Raw genomic sequence first — 15668 nt, 5'->3', positions numbered from 1 at the left:
CCTGAAATGTCACCTTCTCTCTAACACAGCGCCCACCCATCCATCCTCCCTCTTGATTTTTCTTTTCACCGACCACACGTGACACATGTAGTTGTTCCTTTGCCTATTGTCTGTCTCCAGCCACCCCACGCTTGCTATGAGCTGCCCTGGAGCAGGCACTTTGATTGGTCACCACCACCTCTGCAGTGCTGACAGCAGGCTTGGACCATCCCAGGCACTGGATTAATGCACCTGTGGAGTGAGCACCTGTGAGGGCAGGGCCAGAGGACCGTTTGCCAACCCTAGATCAGGACCATGGCAGACACTGACCCTCTGAAACCGAGAGGCTGGATGGAGGTGGTGACCTCCAGAGGGCCCCCGCAGTGCCGGGACCCCTTGCTCAGTCGGGGAAGGAAAAAAGGCACGCGCCTGTACAGCTCCCTGGATCTCCTTCCTTCCTCCAGGACCCAGGTCCCAGCCCCTCGCAGGGTAAGAAATGACTCATCCTGCGCTCACTCCCGGCTCCTCCCTTTCCTGGCTCCCCCTCCACCCCTGAGGCCACCCATCCTGACTGCTGGCATCCACCGACCCTGCACTGCTTCCTCCCTGGCCTGTTCCCCTACTTGCAGGCACCCTTGTTCCGCATGCGTGCGCTAGCTTACGGTTTGTCTTTCCATCTCCAGCCACACTGTCCCTCAGCAATATCATGTGAGCACACATGTGAGCCACATATGTGGCTTTACATGTTTTAGTAGCCACGTTTTTAAAATATGCTCCTGCAAGCTCAAACAGGTAAGTAGCCACCACATTTTTTTTTTTTTTTTTTTTTTTTGAGATGGAGTCTTGCTCTATATCCCAGGCTGGAATGCAGTGGCACGATCTCTGCTCACTGCAAGCTCCGCCTCCTGGGTTCACGCCATTCTCCTACCTCGGCCTCCCCAGTAGATGGGACTACAGCGCCCACCACCTCGCCCAGCTAATTTTTTGTATTTTTAGTAGAGACTGGGTGTCACGTGTTAGCCAGGATGGTCTTGATCTCCTGACCTCGTGATCCGCCCGCCTCAGCCTCCCAAAGTGCTGGGATTACAGGCGTGAGCCATCGTGTCCAGCCGCCACCACATTTTTTTAAAAGAAGCATGGAAAATGATCCTTTATATACTTTTTCTTTAACCACATATATCCAAAAGATATATAGTTTCAATGTGTGATTCACACAGGTTGCATATCCCTAATTTAAAAATCTGAGTTTTGGGCCGGGCGCGGTGGCTCAAGCCTGTAATCCCAGCACTTTGGGAGGCCGAGACGGGTGGATCACGAGGTCAGGAGATCAAGACCATCCTGGCTAACACGGTGAAACCCCGTCTCTACTAAAAAAATACAAAAAAACTAGCCAGGCGAGGTGGCGGGCTCCTGTAGTCCCAGCTACTCAGGAGGCTGAGGCAGGTGAATGGCGTGAACCCGGGAGGCGGAGCTTGCAGTGAGCTGAGATCTGGCCACTGCACTCCAGCCTGGGCAACAGAGCGAGACTCTGTCTCAGAAAAAAAAAAGAAAAAAAAAAAAATCTGAGCTTTGAAATTCTCCCAACTCCAAAAGTGTTTGAGTGCTGACATGATTCCACCAGAGGAGGGTTCCGCCCCGACCTCCTGTGCCCCGCCTCCAGCGCCCGCCACCTCGCTCGGCTAGGTTTTTGTATTTTTTAGTAGAGACGGGGTTTCACCGTGTTAGCCAGGATGGTCTCGATCTCCTGACCTTGTGATCCACCCGTCTCAGCCTCCCAAAGTGCTGGGATTACAGGCTTGAGCCACCGCGCCCGGCCTTCAATGTAGATTTAATCACATTTCACACACTCAGCAGCCACAGCCAGTGGCTTCCTTACTAGACAGCACATGCCTAAAGGGCAGGGACTCAGTCTCCCCTGTTGCTCTGGGTTCCTGGGCCCAGACAGGAGCATACAGGAGCCAAAGTGGGTGCTCAGAACATGGTTATGATGGAAAAAAGTAGAATGGTGGCCAGGCGTGGTGGCTCACGCCTGTAATCTCAACACTTTGGGAGGCCAAGGCAGGTGGATCACCTGAGGTCAGGAGTTTGAGACCAGCCTGACCAACATGAGGAAACCCTATCTCTATTTAAAAAAATACAAAAATTAGCCAGGCAAGGTGGTGCATGCCTGTAATCCCAGCTGCTCAGGAGGCTGAGACAGGAGAATCTCTTGACCCCAGGAGGCAGAGGTTGCAGTGAGCCAAGATCGTGCCACTGCACTCCAGAGTGGGTGACAGAGCAAGACTCTTTCTAAAAGAAAAAGGAAAAAGAAAGAAAAGTAGAATGTTAGCGCATGACTCAGTCACTGGGTAGCCCCGGAGCAGGGATGCACAGTCCAGGTGTGTGAGGGGGTGAGTATGTGTCCCTGTGCATTTGTGAGCTTGTGAGTGCCGTTGTAGTGTGCATGGATGAGAGAGTTCAGAGCTCTGAAATTAGACAAGCTGTATCAATCCATCCCTGCCCTTTCTTTTGGAACTTGGCTGTTTTTTCTGTGAAAATGGGGATGGGGACACCTTCTAATCACGGAGTGCGGTTGGGAAGATTCAATGAGATGGTACACACAAAAGCAGAGGGTGCCAACTGCATAGACGCTTCCTTTCCTCCCTTCCTCCTGCCTTCCAGCTCATGCACTTGGTCATTGTGCTGTGAGTAGAGTGCCCCATACATACCAGGCCCCATGGGCACTTGCTCACTGCTGTATTTCCAGCTCTTAGCACGGTGCCTGACACATAACAGGCGCTCAGCATAAATATTTAGTGAGGGAATGAATGAATGAAGGAATGAATGAATGAATGGGTATCAAGGAGATTGTAGCTGCTGCAGTCGTCAGTACACCCAGAAACCAGAGGAAGGCTCCCTGCTGCGGGAGAGCCTGGCAGGGTGAGAGGGATGGATGTGGCTGTGCTGTCCTGGGACCCAGGCTGTGAGCTCCATCCACCTGTGTCCCCACATCTGAGCAGCAGCGGTTTGCGTTGGGTACAGCTGCGGGGACTGCTCAGCCTCCCTGCTAGAGGCAGAGGTGGGTTCTTCTGAGAAGATCCTGATTCCTTCCTTATCGTGACATTTACACCACAGAACAAGGCCTCGGGGTTCAGCATGTTTGGCATTGGAAATGGGAAAAAGGCATCACCCAGATTTATTTCTAAACTGCGCCTGGAAAAAATGTTCAGGGAAGAATTTATTTTTGCAAGTGGGCTTCTGCCAGGCACAGATTGTATCTTTTGGGAAAATGTTGTCCAGGCTAATGAGGGAGGAGAGGCACGAAGTAGGATCGTGTGTTTTACTTCGAGGCCATTGCTAAGCAGGAATCTGGGGCTCTGAGGGTACCTGGGGGTCCAGGAGGGACTCAGGACCCAGCCCATGGAGGCTGACTGGGGCTGCAAAGGGCATGACCTGAGTACTTTTCTCCTGTGGAGGAGCCCCCTCTCTTACTTCGAGTAACATCTCTTCTGTAAAGTCAGGTGGAAAGTGGATTACAGGATGTTGAGTCCCATTTCCAATGCGCCAGGAAACCCTCTATTTAGGGAGCGCATGGCTCTCCATCATCTGAGACGGAACCGCTTGATGAGCCTGAATCTGGCTCTAGTGCCTCATCCTTGCCATATGAACAGTGGCCCAGGTTCTGCTAAGCAAGGATGAGCTCCCTGGGCAGAGGTCTCTCCTTCGAGGTGAGGAGCAAGCTGACCGCAGAATCCTCTTGGCACTGAAGGTGGCCATGGCAACGCATCCACCTCATAGTAGCTCGTGATTGAAAAATGCATCAGAGAGGTCTGGGGAAAGCATCCCAGCGAAGGAGCCCGCCTCACTCCCCTTTGCCCTGTCCTCCCTGGGCCTCTTCTGGGTGCTGGGGGAAGGGTGGGTACAATGCAGCCAGGGTACACAGGGAAGGCGCTGTGTCCAGGTTTTTGCCCACATTAAGGGTACACCATGAATGTGCCTTTGGCTAGTAGCTTCTTGCTTGTTCACCAGGATCTGGACCCCCCAACCCTGGGACCCCCAGTCTTCACAGTGGCTCTAGCCACTTAGTCTCTACTCTCCAGTGTCCTGGTGTAGCCCCAGTCACCATCCCCATCCCCTGTCCCTCCCGCCCTCCTAACAGCTGTGTGTCCTCTGCATTTCCGTCTGTGGTCCTGCTTTCCACCCATCCTGCACTCCATGAAGGCAGCAAGGGGGGTCTGCAAGCTATTTTCGAGATATCAAAAAGCCCAGAGGAAACCATACGTTTACCTCAATGACATTCCCAGACTAAATAAAACATTAAGTTTATTTGCTTTGGGCTGGAGTCATATCAACCCAGTGTGGCAACTGTGGTTATCTTGACTGATCAGAAGCACTAATTGGCAGTTGGATGTCTTTGATAAATAAAACTCAAAGAAATAAATTATTATTCAATAAATGTAGTTTGTTAGGTAGTTAAAAGCCTTTAAAATGTGGAATCCCTTGAGGAAAGAACTAAAAAGGGTCTTTTTGTGGTGAGGGGGTGGGAACGTCTGATCTGCACCAATGTGATATTTTTATTAAAAAAAAAAAAAAAAAAAGGCACACACATTTTCCACAGCCCTCTGATGCCGGATTTCTCACTGGTGAGTTTGACTTCATAGCATTCCTACAAATAATACGTTGTTCATGCCTGCTTTTCCCAGAATGTGATTCACCAAATCCTGCTAATAAGTGTTTCTTGGGAATTCATACAAAAGGATCCATGATCAAAAATGTTTGGGCAAAACTATGAAGCAAAAGCAAACCATTTATTATGGGATTCTTCAGGGTTAATCGAGAATCTGAATCATACGCCCACAAGAAGGAGATAGAGGATGCGGCATTCCCAGCTGCTAGCCTCAGGATCAATTTTACAAAGCACTGTTTCAAGGAACAAGTGTTCCACCAAGCACACTTTGGAACACACAATGTTCCTGATATGATGACGTAGGTGACTCAAGACCCCACTGACAGCCATAGGGACAGACAAAAATAAAGAGGAGGAAGTGGGATGGAGAGGCAGTGGAGGGGCAGAGGCAAAGGCAGGTCCCAGGACAGGGTGGACATTCCTAGCATCCCTGCAGCCAGAGCTCCCAGGACTGGACACTTGCTCCCCTGCAGAATGGAGCTGCCAACAGGTGTGAAACGGGTGTGGCTGACAGGCCATGCTCTCCCAGAGACCTGTACTCAAAAGAAATAGCTCAAGTGACCCCAGAAGATTTTGCTTCATTTCATCTCCAGTCCTTATCATGTAATTGCCTGTGAAAACCGCAGGAAGTGGGAGTGCACCTTGCAAGCCACCGACTCCTCCCTTCTTCAGGCCCTCTGAATGACTCTTTCCTCCGGGGTCACACAGTACCTGCATTGGGCCACGCTGGCAGAAGAGCAGAGCACACAAAGCCACCTCTTGTCTTGCCCACAGCACACATGACATGATTCTCCATGTACAGTTACGGTTGTGGCTATGTGACACGTCCAGATGTAACATGAAAAATTAAGGGACACCTCCAGATGTTCCCTCCACATACACACAATTCCAAAGAGGCAAGAACCTGAAATGGTGCAGAGAAGGCCAATATGGAAGGGGAGGGTGTCGGTGTGCTCCTCAGGAGGCCTTCTCCGAGCAGATGCACAGACATGGGGCCAGGTCTGCTTTCTGGACCTCCTTTGCAGGGAAACAATGCAGCGCCTTCCCAGGAGAAAGGAGACAGTGCCTGGTGGGCAGCTGTACAGGAAAGGAACAAGGGAAAAAGGAAAAGGACACACATTCAACTTCCGTGACACACCCAGCCCTTTCACCCATACTCTTCTTTGTTTTTTTTGAGATGGAGTCTTGCTGTGTCAACGAGGCTGAAGTGCAGTGGTGTGATCTCAGCTCACTGCAACCTCCACCTCCTGTATTCAAGTGATTCTCCTGACCCAGCCTCCCGGGTAGCTGGGTTTACAGGCACCCTCTAACACACTTGGCTAATTTTTGTATTTTTAGTAGAGACAGGGTTTCACTATGTTGGCCAGGCTGGTCTCGAACTCCTGACCTCAGGTGATCCATCTGCCTCAGTCTCCCAAAGTGCTGGGATTACAGGCGTGAGCCACTGCACCCGGCCCCCGTATTCTTTTATTTCAAACTCATAGATGCCCAGGAAAGTAGCTTCATTACCCGCATTTTACAGATGAGAAACCAAGGCTCAGCAAGATCCATGGATAATTAGTAAGGGTCTGTCTGGCTCCAAGCCCCACAGCTGCCCCCTATGCTATTCTGGCTCTAGGAAATCGGGAGACCTGATTTGCTTTAAGGAAGGTGGATTCCTGGCCAAGAATTCTGTGAGAAGACCCGGGAGACACAGCTGAGAAGCTGAGGAGGGCTGTTTCAGGAGGAAGCTGAGAAGTGCCTCTGTGGTCCTGGCTTCCCCGGTGTCTAAGTCAGAGCGAATGAGGCAATGGCAGAACAAACAGGCAGGTGCAGGCTGACGGCCCCCAAGGCTCTGGCTAGAGAAGAGGCAATGCCACTGACTCTTCGGGTTTTACCATTTGAACTTGCACAGGCTCAGCAATGATGTGTTTTGGAAATAGTTGAAAAGCTTCAGCAGGAAGAATCTAGAAATTATTTCCGCTAGTGTTTTCTATTTGTGTGGAACTTTTCCCTTTGTAAGGCAAATTCATATCCATACTCTCTTCTTATTCATGTGAACAGCCCTGGAGGTGAGGAGTAGGTAAGTAAGTAATTAGTGTTTCCATCTGACAGATAAGCAAACTGTGGTGCAGGAAGCAAGGGAAAGACACCATTTATGCCTGACAACTGGCTGATGGGCAGAACTCTTACTTTCCCATCTTTGTAATGCAGGGCAATAAATATCTAGTCTAGAAACAACTCTAAGATGAACCAGTCAGTGACCTGAATAGCTGAGCCCAGTTAACATCTGTGGTGGAACTAGGACTCCAGGATCCCGGCACCAGAGTCTCAGTTTCTTGTCCTCCTGCCATCCCGTTTCTAGACTTAACATAAGAAGTCACCTTCCATAGCTTCCAAAGGCTTTCCACCCCACAGTGGCGTCCTGTCTTTGGAAACGCTTTTTGGTGTACTGAGAGATGATCACCAAGAGTCACACTGACCAGGATTCAGTGACTTCATGCGCAAGCTATCTTCCTCCCAGGCAGTTTCTGGAATTTACCCAGAGGTCTTGTGGAACCACATGCAGATGACTGTTTAGTAAATTGACCCTGGTGTTAACGGTAAATTTAATGCCAGCACTTCTTTCCGTGACCTTATTTGTTGAGTCAGACTTAATTCGATCACAATCTTTCTGAGATCAAGGATCCAAGTCCCTGGGTGGTGTGTCTCTGAGGCATTCTCAGACTAGGTACTGCAACTCAATCGCCTTAAGTGACGGGAAAAAATTCTGCCAATCATCAGTTTGGCTGCCTTTATTATTATTATTATTTTTACACAGTGAACTCAACCAGGTACTTTGAAAAGCAGACATTAATTTATCACTAGTTTTCTATGAGTATTGTCATCAAACATTGGTAGGATTGAGTAAAACTGAAATTCATCTTAAGGGGAAAACATTCTAAAATCTCTGATAGGGGCAAGCAGCCAGTTTAGGGCAGTTGAATTCTGGAGCTCAGTGATTTCCATTTGTTATTGACACAACTTCTATTCTGTGAGAATAGAAAAGGGCTGATTATGAAGTTCCTTATTAGGTCATGTCAGTGACAGAGACAACCAACATTTTAAGACACAAGAAGAGAGAGTTACAGAGTTATCAAGTCATGAAGATAAGGAAAAAGAAACAAGATAAGTTAAAATAAATAAGCATGTTGGAGCCCACATCAAGTAAACAACTCTTTTTAATTAAGAAAGAAATTTAAAGCATGAAAGAAAAGAAAAGGGGCTTAAAGGCAATTTCTGTTAGTGTGAGGTATTTTCAGGAAAGAATTAGGGCAACCAAGGATTATTATTTTCTTAAGCTTTTGATTGAAATCTCAGACTTTCATCCCTTCTGCAGTTAGAAAATCAAGAGACCAGGGGCCCAACCTCCGACGAGAGGAAACTAAAAGCTGAAAATAAGCTAAGACTATAGAGATTCCTAGGGGGAGGTCAGTGGGAGGGAGGTGGCTGCTCAACCAATCTTCTGAGTAACTGGGTTTTTCCTGCCTGACTTTCTGTCTTGGCCACACAGAACATCAGATCACGTCTGACTCCACACCTGCCCTTCCAGGCTTCCTGCCAGAGCTGTACCCTCCCAGCGGGCCAGTCTCAAGCCCTCCCTCCCGCAGGCTCCGTGGAGCTCTCCTCCGTGCAGCTGCCAGAGGCTGTTGTCTCATGACCACGTGTGGCTCTGCCTCCTGGTAAGAGCGCAGACTCCTTGGGGCACAGTCCCTTTCTTATTCCTTTTTTTTTTGGGGGGGGGGAGGGAGTCTTCCTCTGTCACCAGGCTGGAGTGCAGTGGCTCGATCTTGGCTCACTGTAGCCTCCACCTCCCGGGTTCAAGCGATTCTCCTGCCTCAGCCTCCCAAGTAGCTGGGATTACAGGCACCCACGGATAGTTTTTGTATGTTTAGTAGAGACGGGGTTTCGCCATGTTGGCCAGGCTGGTCTCGAACTCCTGACCTCGTGATTCGCCCACCTCGGCCTCCCAAAGTGCTGGGATTACAGGCGTGAGCCACCGCGCCCGCGCCATTTCTTATTCTTTACAGACATCCCACATACAAGACTGCTGAACTTGGCTTCTGAACAATACAGGTAGTTCAGCTCCTTGCCGTATGAAAAGAATTCACTAAAATCTCAAACATTAAAAAAAAAAATCTGTTTTCTCATTGGGGGAAAAAGAATCTCTTGGCTGCGTAGGGGTCCTTTATTAAGTTCACACCATGTAATATTACACAACCATTAAAAAGAATGAGTAGGGACCCGGACCGAGGCGGAGGCCAGGGCAGCGCGTCCCGGAGCGGAGTCCGCGCTCACTGCAGCCACGCGGAGACAAGGATGTGGACCCCGCGCCCCCGCGCCACACGCCAGCACTGTCGTCTACCTGACGAAGGCCTTCAACCTCCTCGTGGACCGACCCGTGACCCTCGTGAGAGGTCCCAGAGTGGCAGCACGCAAAGAACAGGTATTACTACTACCACCGGCAGTACCGCCGCGTGCCGGACATCACCGAGTGCAAGGAGGACATCTTGTGCATATATGAAGCCGAATGCAGCGGAGGAGGGACTACAAAGTCGATCAAGAAATCGTCAGTATTATCCAGGAGGGGCTCAAGGCCTGTCAGTAGAGCGAAGGAGAGAACAACAGGCAGAACCGGGCCAAGGAAGTGCAGCAGTTCACCCAGGTGGCCCCGGCCTACCAGGACCGCTAACAGGCCCTGGGGGCCCACTGTTCTACCGGGAAGTGCCGGGCCAAACAGAAGCAGAGGATGCTGGGAGAGAGAGCAGCTGCAAAAGCGGCCGCTGCTGCCGCCTCCTGAGGCAGCTGTAGCTGCCCCTGCTGTGTGGCTCTGCTTGACTGTCGCTGTGTTGCTGAAGTAAAACCCTGCAACCTGAAAAACAAAAAAGAAAAAAGAAAGAAAGAAAGAAAAAATGAGTAAGAGGCGGGGCACGGTGGCCCAGGCCTGTAATCCCAGCACTTTTGGAGGCCGAGGCAGGTGGATCTCTTGAGCTTCGGAGTTTAAGACCAGCCTAGGCAACACGTCGAAACCCCATCTCCACAAAAAATACGAAAATTAGCCAGGTTCAGTGGTGCATGCCTGTAGTCCCATCTACTCGAGAGGCTGAGGTGAAAGGATCGATTGAGTCTTGGAGGCCAGGCTGCAGTGAGCTGTGACTGTACCACTGCACTCCAACCTGGGCAAGAGAGTGAGACCCTGTCTCAAAAAAAAAAAATAAAATAAATAAATAAATAAATGAATGAATAAGATTGATATCTACTCATCTGAAGGGATTTTCACAGTGTATTTATTGTTAGATGAGCAAAACAAATAGCAGATAATTGTATATGGTATGATCCAATTTTTGTAAAATAGTGACAAAAAGGAATGACAACCTTTATGTGTGAATATGTTAGAATGAATAAGGAGAAAAGTAGTTTTCAATAGCTGGTACCCAGGCTCCAGGCATAGGGAAAGGGACTGAAAGGATGTAAGAAAAAAGCAGTTTTAAAGAAAGCACTTACAAATAAGCACAAAAATGCATGCATTTGTGTAGTTATTGCAGGTTATCATGTAAAAGTAAAATTAAAACATACACAAACCCTTAAAGGTCAACTTCAGAGTTTTAAAGTAATTGTGGTACAAACACACTTTGAAATTTCTCCTGCCCGTAAATGAAGACAGAGGGATGTGAGGGGAGGAGGGACCTGAGGAGGGGAAGGACAAGAGCAGGGGAGGGACCTGAAGGGGGAGCGACCTGAGAAGGGGAGGGACACGAGGGCAGGAGGGACCTGAGAGGGGAAGGGACCTGAGGGGGAAGGGACATGAGGGGGCGAGAGACACAGTGGTGGGGGAACACAAGGTGGGGAGGGATAGGAGGTTGGGAGGGACCTGAGGGGGAGGAAGACACGAGGCGGGGAGGGACCTGAGATGCAGAGAGACATGAGGACTGGAGGGACCTGAGAGGGGGAGGGACACAAGGGGAGGAGGGACACAATGGGGGGAGGGACACAAGGGGAGGAGGGACAGATGCAGAGAGACATGAGGACTGGAGGGACCTGAGAGGGGGAGGGACACAGGGGAGGAGGGACACAATGGGGGGAGGGACACAAGGGGAGAGGGATATGAGTGGGGGAGGGACAGGAAGTGGGGAGGGACCTGAGGTGGGTGGTGGGGGGGACCTGAGGGGGCGAGTTCTGACTGAGGAGGAGCACAGAGCCCCCAGGACAGTTAAAGACAGAAAACAGGTTTTCTCCTCTTCCTTCCTCCTCCTCCCTTTTCTCTTCACCTCCTCCTCCCCTCCTTCCTTTCTCCCCCTCTGCACCCTGCCCTCCTCTTCCTGCCTTCTTCCTCTCCCTCCTCCTCCTCCAGGAAACTGCCTGGCTGAGTGGGATTTGTTCTTCGCCCAGGACGTGTCTGTCTCCAGAGAGCTGGTGAGCCTCTAGGGAGAGGGCAGGCCGGGTCTCACTCCTCCTCCTGCCCATCCCAGGATCTGTGAGATAAGTGGCTCCTCCAAGGTCACAAAATTTATTACCCCAAAAAACAGGCCTAAGATCCCACTCCCCCAACCCAAAGGCCCCAAGCCACCGAATCAGGTGGCTGGAAGACATCAACGTGGGCAGATGTTCTGACTGCTCAGCAACCCCTGCGGCAGGAATTGCTCTGCAGGCCTCTCCTAAAGGGAAGGCACCTCCAGCCCCGCCTCCCTGGGAGCCCATTGCGAAGTTTTCATTTTCCTGCTGGGAGGGCTCAGGGAGCAGAGTCCTGACACTTTGTGCCTCAGAGACGCTTCCAAACAAGCTGTCTGGTCCTTTGACCACATGGTGGGCTGTCCAAGAACACTGGTTGGCTTCCTCTGCCTCTCCGTACCCTTCCTCTGGACCACAGTGTGTCTCCCCAAGGGCTGCTAGGATGGAGGGTGCCTGGTGGCGGGCGGGTACCCTGCCAAGGCCTGCTCCCTCCGCCACCGCAGCCACTGCCTGCGAGAACTCAAAGGGGTTACAGGAGTCTGCAGGGGTTCCCAGAAGAGTCTCCAACACCCCTTCCCCATGCTCTCAAGCTCAGTGGATGCCCCCTTTCTATTTATTTGCATGAGCTAGAAACTTGGGGCTCAATCCTGACAATTCCTTCTCTTTCATCTCATGGGAATTCATGGCCAAGCCTTGCCCTTTTCATCTCCCAAATGCCCCCGGGCCCAATCCCTCTGCCACCATCCCTGTCCAAGTTGCCCCCATCTCCCGGCTGGACCCCTGCAGGGACCCCAGGTGCACCCCTGGTTCTCTTCTGCCTCTCTCCCAGCCAGGTGACTGGGGATGTCTGGAGTCTGGAGGGGAGGCCAGGGGATATGGCTCCTTCCACACAGTTTCTCCCAGGCAGCTGGGGCGGAGACCCAGTGCTCCAGGCCATTCTCCACGAACAGCCAGCATGATTGCTCTGAAATAAAAATTGGATCTGTTACTCCCCTTTTTAAAACCATCAAAGGATTCCCAGATGGTTCCTCTGATCAAGACACACCATCTACCTCTCCCAGCCTCAAGAGGCCAACCCAGCCCATTCACCTCTCTTGGCTCCCTTCCATGCCCCCCAGCTCCGTGTTCATCCTTCCAGACCCCAGGCAAGCTCTCAGGAAGCCATTTTCTCTTCCTTCTTTACCCTTCCCTGTTTCTAATCATGCATGGATGAACATGATCATTTGATTCATGTCTTCCTGCATCGGAATTTGTCATTGTCACAGCACATGCTAATAATCATTCCGGAATATTTGTTGAATTGAAGGGCTAGAGAATTGCAATTGCATTCAGGTGAAGGCAGTGACTATGGATACGGGAGTGGGAAGATCAGGACCCCCAAACTCAGGATTCCAGGAAGGATTCTTGAAAAGGGGGCCATCTTCATTGACAGCTGAAAGACTAACAGGACATCTTCAGGCCAGGGCACTGGGGCAGGAGGGGTGTGCTTTGCTGGTAGCAGGTGCGAACAAGGCCATGGAGGCTGGGAGGATAGAACAATAAGTAATCCACAGGAAATGGTGAGTGGGAGATTAAGACAGGACCGATGGGCTGGGATCAGGTTACCCAGAGCCTTCAGCTCAAAGCTGAGAAGGCTGGGCTTGGTGCTGTGGGCCATGCGGGATCCTGGAACACTGATTTTAGCAGGGAGACCCGCTTACTAGTATTCCTAGCACAGGTGCAGTACACAAGCATCATTGTGGGAAGGGAACCAAGCTCATTCAAGCCCAGCCCTTTCACCTGGCAGATGAGAACGTTGAGAGGGAGAGTGACTTCCTCAAGGTCACACAGCTGACAGCCAGTGTGGTACTCTTTTCTGAAGAAAAGAAGGATCATCTTAATCAGGGGTCCACCTGATTTGAGCTCCTCATCATTCTTTCTCCTTATCACTCCCAACAGCCAACTTTCTTTTTTCCTGATGTTGGAAAATAAGTTTGTTCATAAAATCATTCCTCCTGGCTCCTGCTCTGTTGGCCCTAGCTGCTTAGAAGGCCTGGCTTCCTAGCCTAAGTAATTGTATGTACTCACATATAAGGGGACCTGGTTCAGTCCCTCCCCTTTGTGTACCTTAGTTTCCAGTCTATGCTGCTAACCCCAGGCTTCCAGGAAAATCTGTGCAGGAAAAGCAGTATTTTGTATGTACTCACATGCAGTGGGACCTGGTTCAGTCCCTCCCCTCTGTGTACCTTACTTTCTAGTCTGTGCTTCGAACCCCAAGCTTCCAGGAGAATCAGTGCAGGGAAAGCCCTCTGCCTGGCCAGACATAATGCAGATGACTGTGCAAAAGCCCTGTGGCACCCTTGGGCTAATAACTTCACCCAGCCAGCGAGGCTCAGAGGTGACCACGAAGACCCTTGTGGAAACTGACAGTAACTCTCCCCGTTAGCCTAGCTAGGAATTCCTTTTCCTTCCTTCCTTCCTTCCTTCCTTCCTTCCTCTTTCTTTCTTTTTCCTTCCTTCTTTTCTTTTCTTTTCTTTTCTTTTCTTTTCATGGTGGCACAACCATGGCTTACTGCAGCCTCCACCGCCTGGGCTCAAGTCATCCTACAGCCTCAACCTCCTGAGTAGCTGGGACTAGAGGCATACACCACCACACCTAACTAGTTTTTTTGTTTTAATTATTTGTGGAAACAAGGTCTCATTATGTTACTCAGGCTGGTCTCGAACTCCTGGGTTCAAGTAGTTCTCCGATTGCAGGCTCTCAAAGTGAGCCAGTGTGCTGGGTCCTAGTTGGCCATTTCCAAATTATTTTTAACATCTGTCCTCAGATGTCACAAAGAAGCAAATGGTGGTGCCAGAGTACCTGAGCCACTGGTGGGCTTCGTCCACCCATGAGGATCAAAGAGGAAAAGAAGAAAAGCCTGCCAACTGCAGCCCGCCACGGTTCCTTTTTTAAACCCTATTAGATCATATCGTCCCCAAGGATTGACTCTGTTCCTCCTTAAAGGACTTGTGAGTCACTATTTTTTTCTGAAAACTTACTCTACAAATGAAGGAATCCCCATAGCAACCATTCTATGTCTTTGGAGCCAAGAGAAGGAAGTACAGCGAGAGGCTCCCTGTCTCCCGAGGAGCCAAGGCCTCCTGTTTACAGACGTCTGAGAGACCACGAAATTGGCCTGATCTTCAGATTTCTGCTGAGGTAGAGGCTAAAAGGAATATCTACATGGAGAGCATAGCCAGGGATGTCCCCACCAGAGCAACGCGTAGGGACTACAGAGGAGGACTGGGCTGCCTTGAGGCCTGCAGGCCTGGGAGACCGCCACCTGGTCTCCTCAGGAAGTGGCTGGGCCTAGGCCAGGCCCCAGACCCCTCCCCAGGCTGCTCTGCAGAGGACTTCCCTCCCTTCGCTTTCTTCCCTTTTCTCCTTCCTTTTTTCCCCTTTGTATCACAAAGCATCTCCTCTGTCCTTGACAGAATGGGAAGAGAATTGGAAAAACCACCACAGGTCACTGTTGGTCTCTGGCGCTCAATTCACAGGGAGGAAACCTGGCTGGGCGCCCTCCTTCCACGCGAGCAGGAACGGAGGGGCTGTGTTGGTCCTGGTAGAGGAGTGGGGTATGTGTGTGTGCATGTGTGTGTGCATGTGTGTGCACATGTGTGTCATGCATTTGTATGTGAGTGTATGTGTGCGTGCATGTGTGTGCACGTGTGCGTGTGTGTGCGTGTGCATGTGTGTGTACATGTGTGTGCGCATGTGTGTCATGCATTTGTGTGTGCGTGCATGTGTGTGGATGTGTGTGCGCTGTCACCGCGGTGGTGACGGCCTGGTGCCATCAGCTCTCTAGAGAGCAGTCTCTCTCTTCCCACACCACCTGCCACTGCTCCTCCCGCCCTCCCCTGGAATCAACTTAGAGGAGCACCTGTTTATAGCTTCAGGGATTTATTTCTACAGGGCCCTGGCAGGCAAGTGGCCAAGATGGTCTTCAACTCCTGACACAGGAACTCTCACATCTCCTCCCACCCACCAGCCCACCCTGAACCTCCAAGGCACAGAGAAGCAAGGGGCTGGGAAGTGGAGGGTCTGGGCCCAGCCCAGCTGGAGGCAGAGGGCGCTTTCCCACTGTCTGGGGGTGCACCTATGCCTCTCCGGTTAGGCTAGGTGTCTTCCGCGGCCACCCTCCTCCGTTCGGGGTCCCGGTCCCGTTCCGGCCTGCCCTGCTCACCCTGACCAGCCACACCCACTTTGCTCTGGGGCTTCTCATGAGGAGCCCGGTGGAAGGGAACGTCAGGGTCTCAGGCTGGGTGAATCATGGGTCTCCTCAGCACCGCCCACCCGCCGCCTCTTGGCTTCCGTCTCTCACGGCAGGAGCAGGGCCACCGCCTGCCGCCTGAGCTCCTGCCAGCTGTTTCCCTCTCCCCCAGGACAGACCCTCACCTGGGGGTTGGGTTTGCCCACCCCTGGGGACCCTGGGGAGGGAGGAAGGGGAGCAGGAGGAAGGGAAGGCACAGCCACCCAGGGGGAGGGGTAGGAAACCCGGATACTCCCTACCCGTTTCCTACATGGACACCCAGA

The 15668-nt window shown here is 51.3% G+C and overlaps 1 long non-coding RNA gene and 1 pseudogene across 2 annotated transcripts in view; one reads left to right on the top strand and one right to left on the bottom strand.

The window, feature by feature from the left end:
• The first annotated feature begins 294 nt into the window (after positions 1–294).
• LOC105541926 lies at positions 295–9544 on the top strand (annotated as a pseudogene). The gene is made up of 3 exons (XR_001006400.1): positions 295–468; positions 3094–3208; positions 8905–9544. The product of XR_001006400.1 is annotated as an uncharacterized LOC105541926 (transcript).
• Positions 9545–9937: 393 nt separating this feature from the next.
• LOC105541898 overlaps positions 9938–15668 on the bottom strand; it is an 8863-nt gene continuing 3132 nt past the window's right edge. The window contains exons 3-5 of the long non-coding RNA XR_001006394.1: positions 11855–12075; positions 11050–11136; positions 9938–10124 (exon numbers count right to left, since the gene is read on the bottom strand). This is a non-coding gene — a long non-coding RNA (uncharacterized LOC105541898). The remainder of the gene's footprint in view (positions 10125–11049; positions 11137–11854; positions 12076–15668) is intronic.

Source organism: Mandrillus leucophaeus, unplaced genomic scaffold, assembly GCF_000951045.1.
Source record: "Mandrillus leucophaeus isolate KB7577 unplaced genomic scaffold, Mleu.le_1.0 Scaffold247, whole genome shotgun sequence".
NCBI lineage: Eukaryota > Metazoa > Chordata > Mammalia > Primates > Cercopithecidae > Mandrillus > Mandrillus leucophaeus.
The sequence above is the reverse complement of the archived record's forward strand: the minus strand, read 5'-3'. Positions and strand labels throughout refer to the sequence as shown.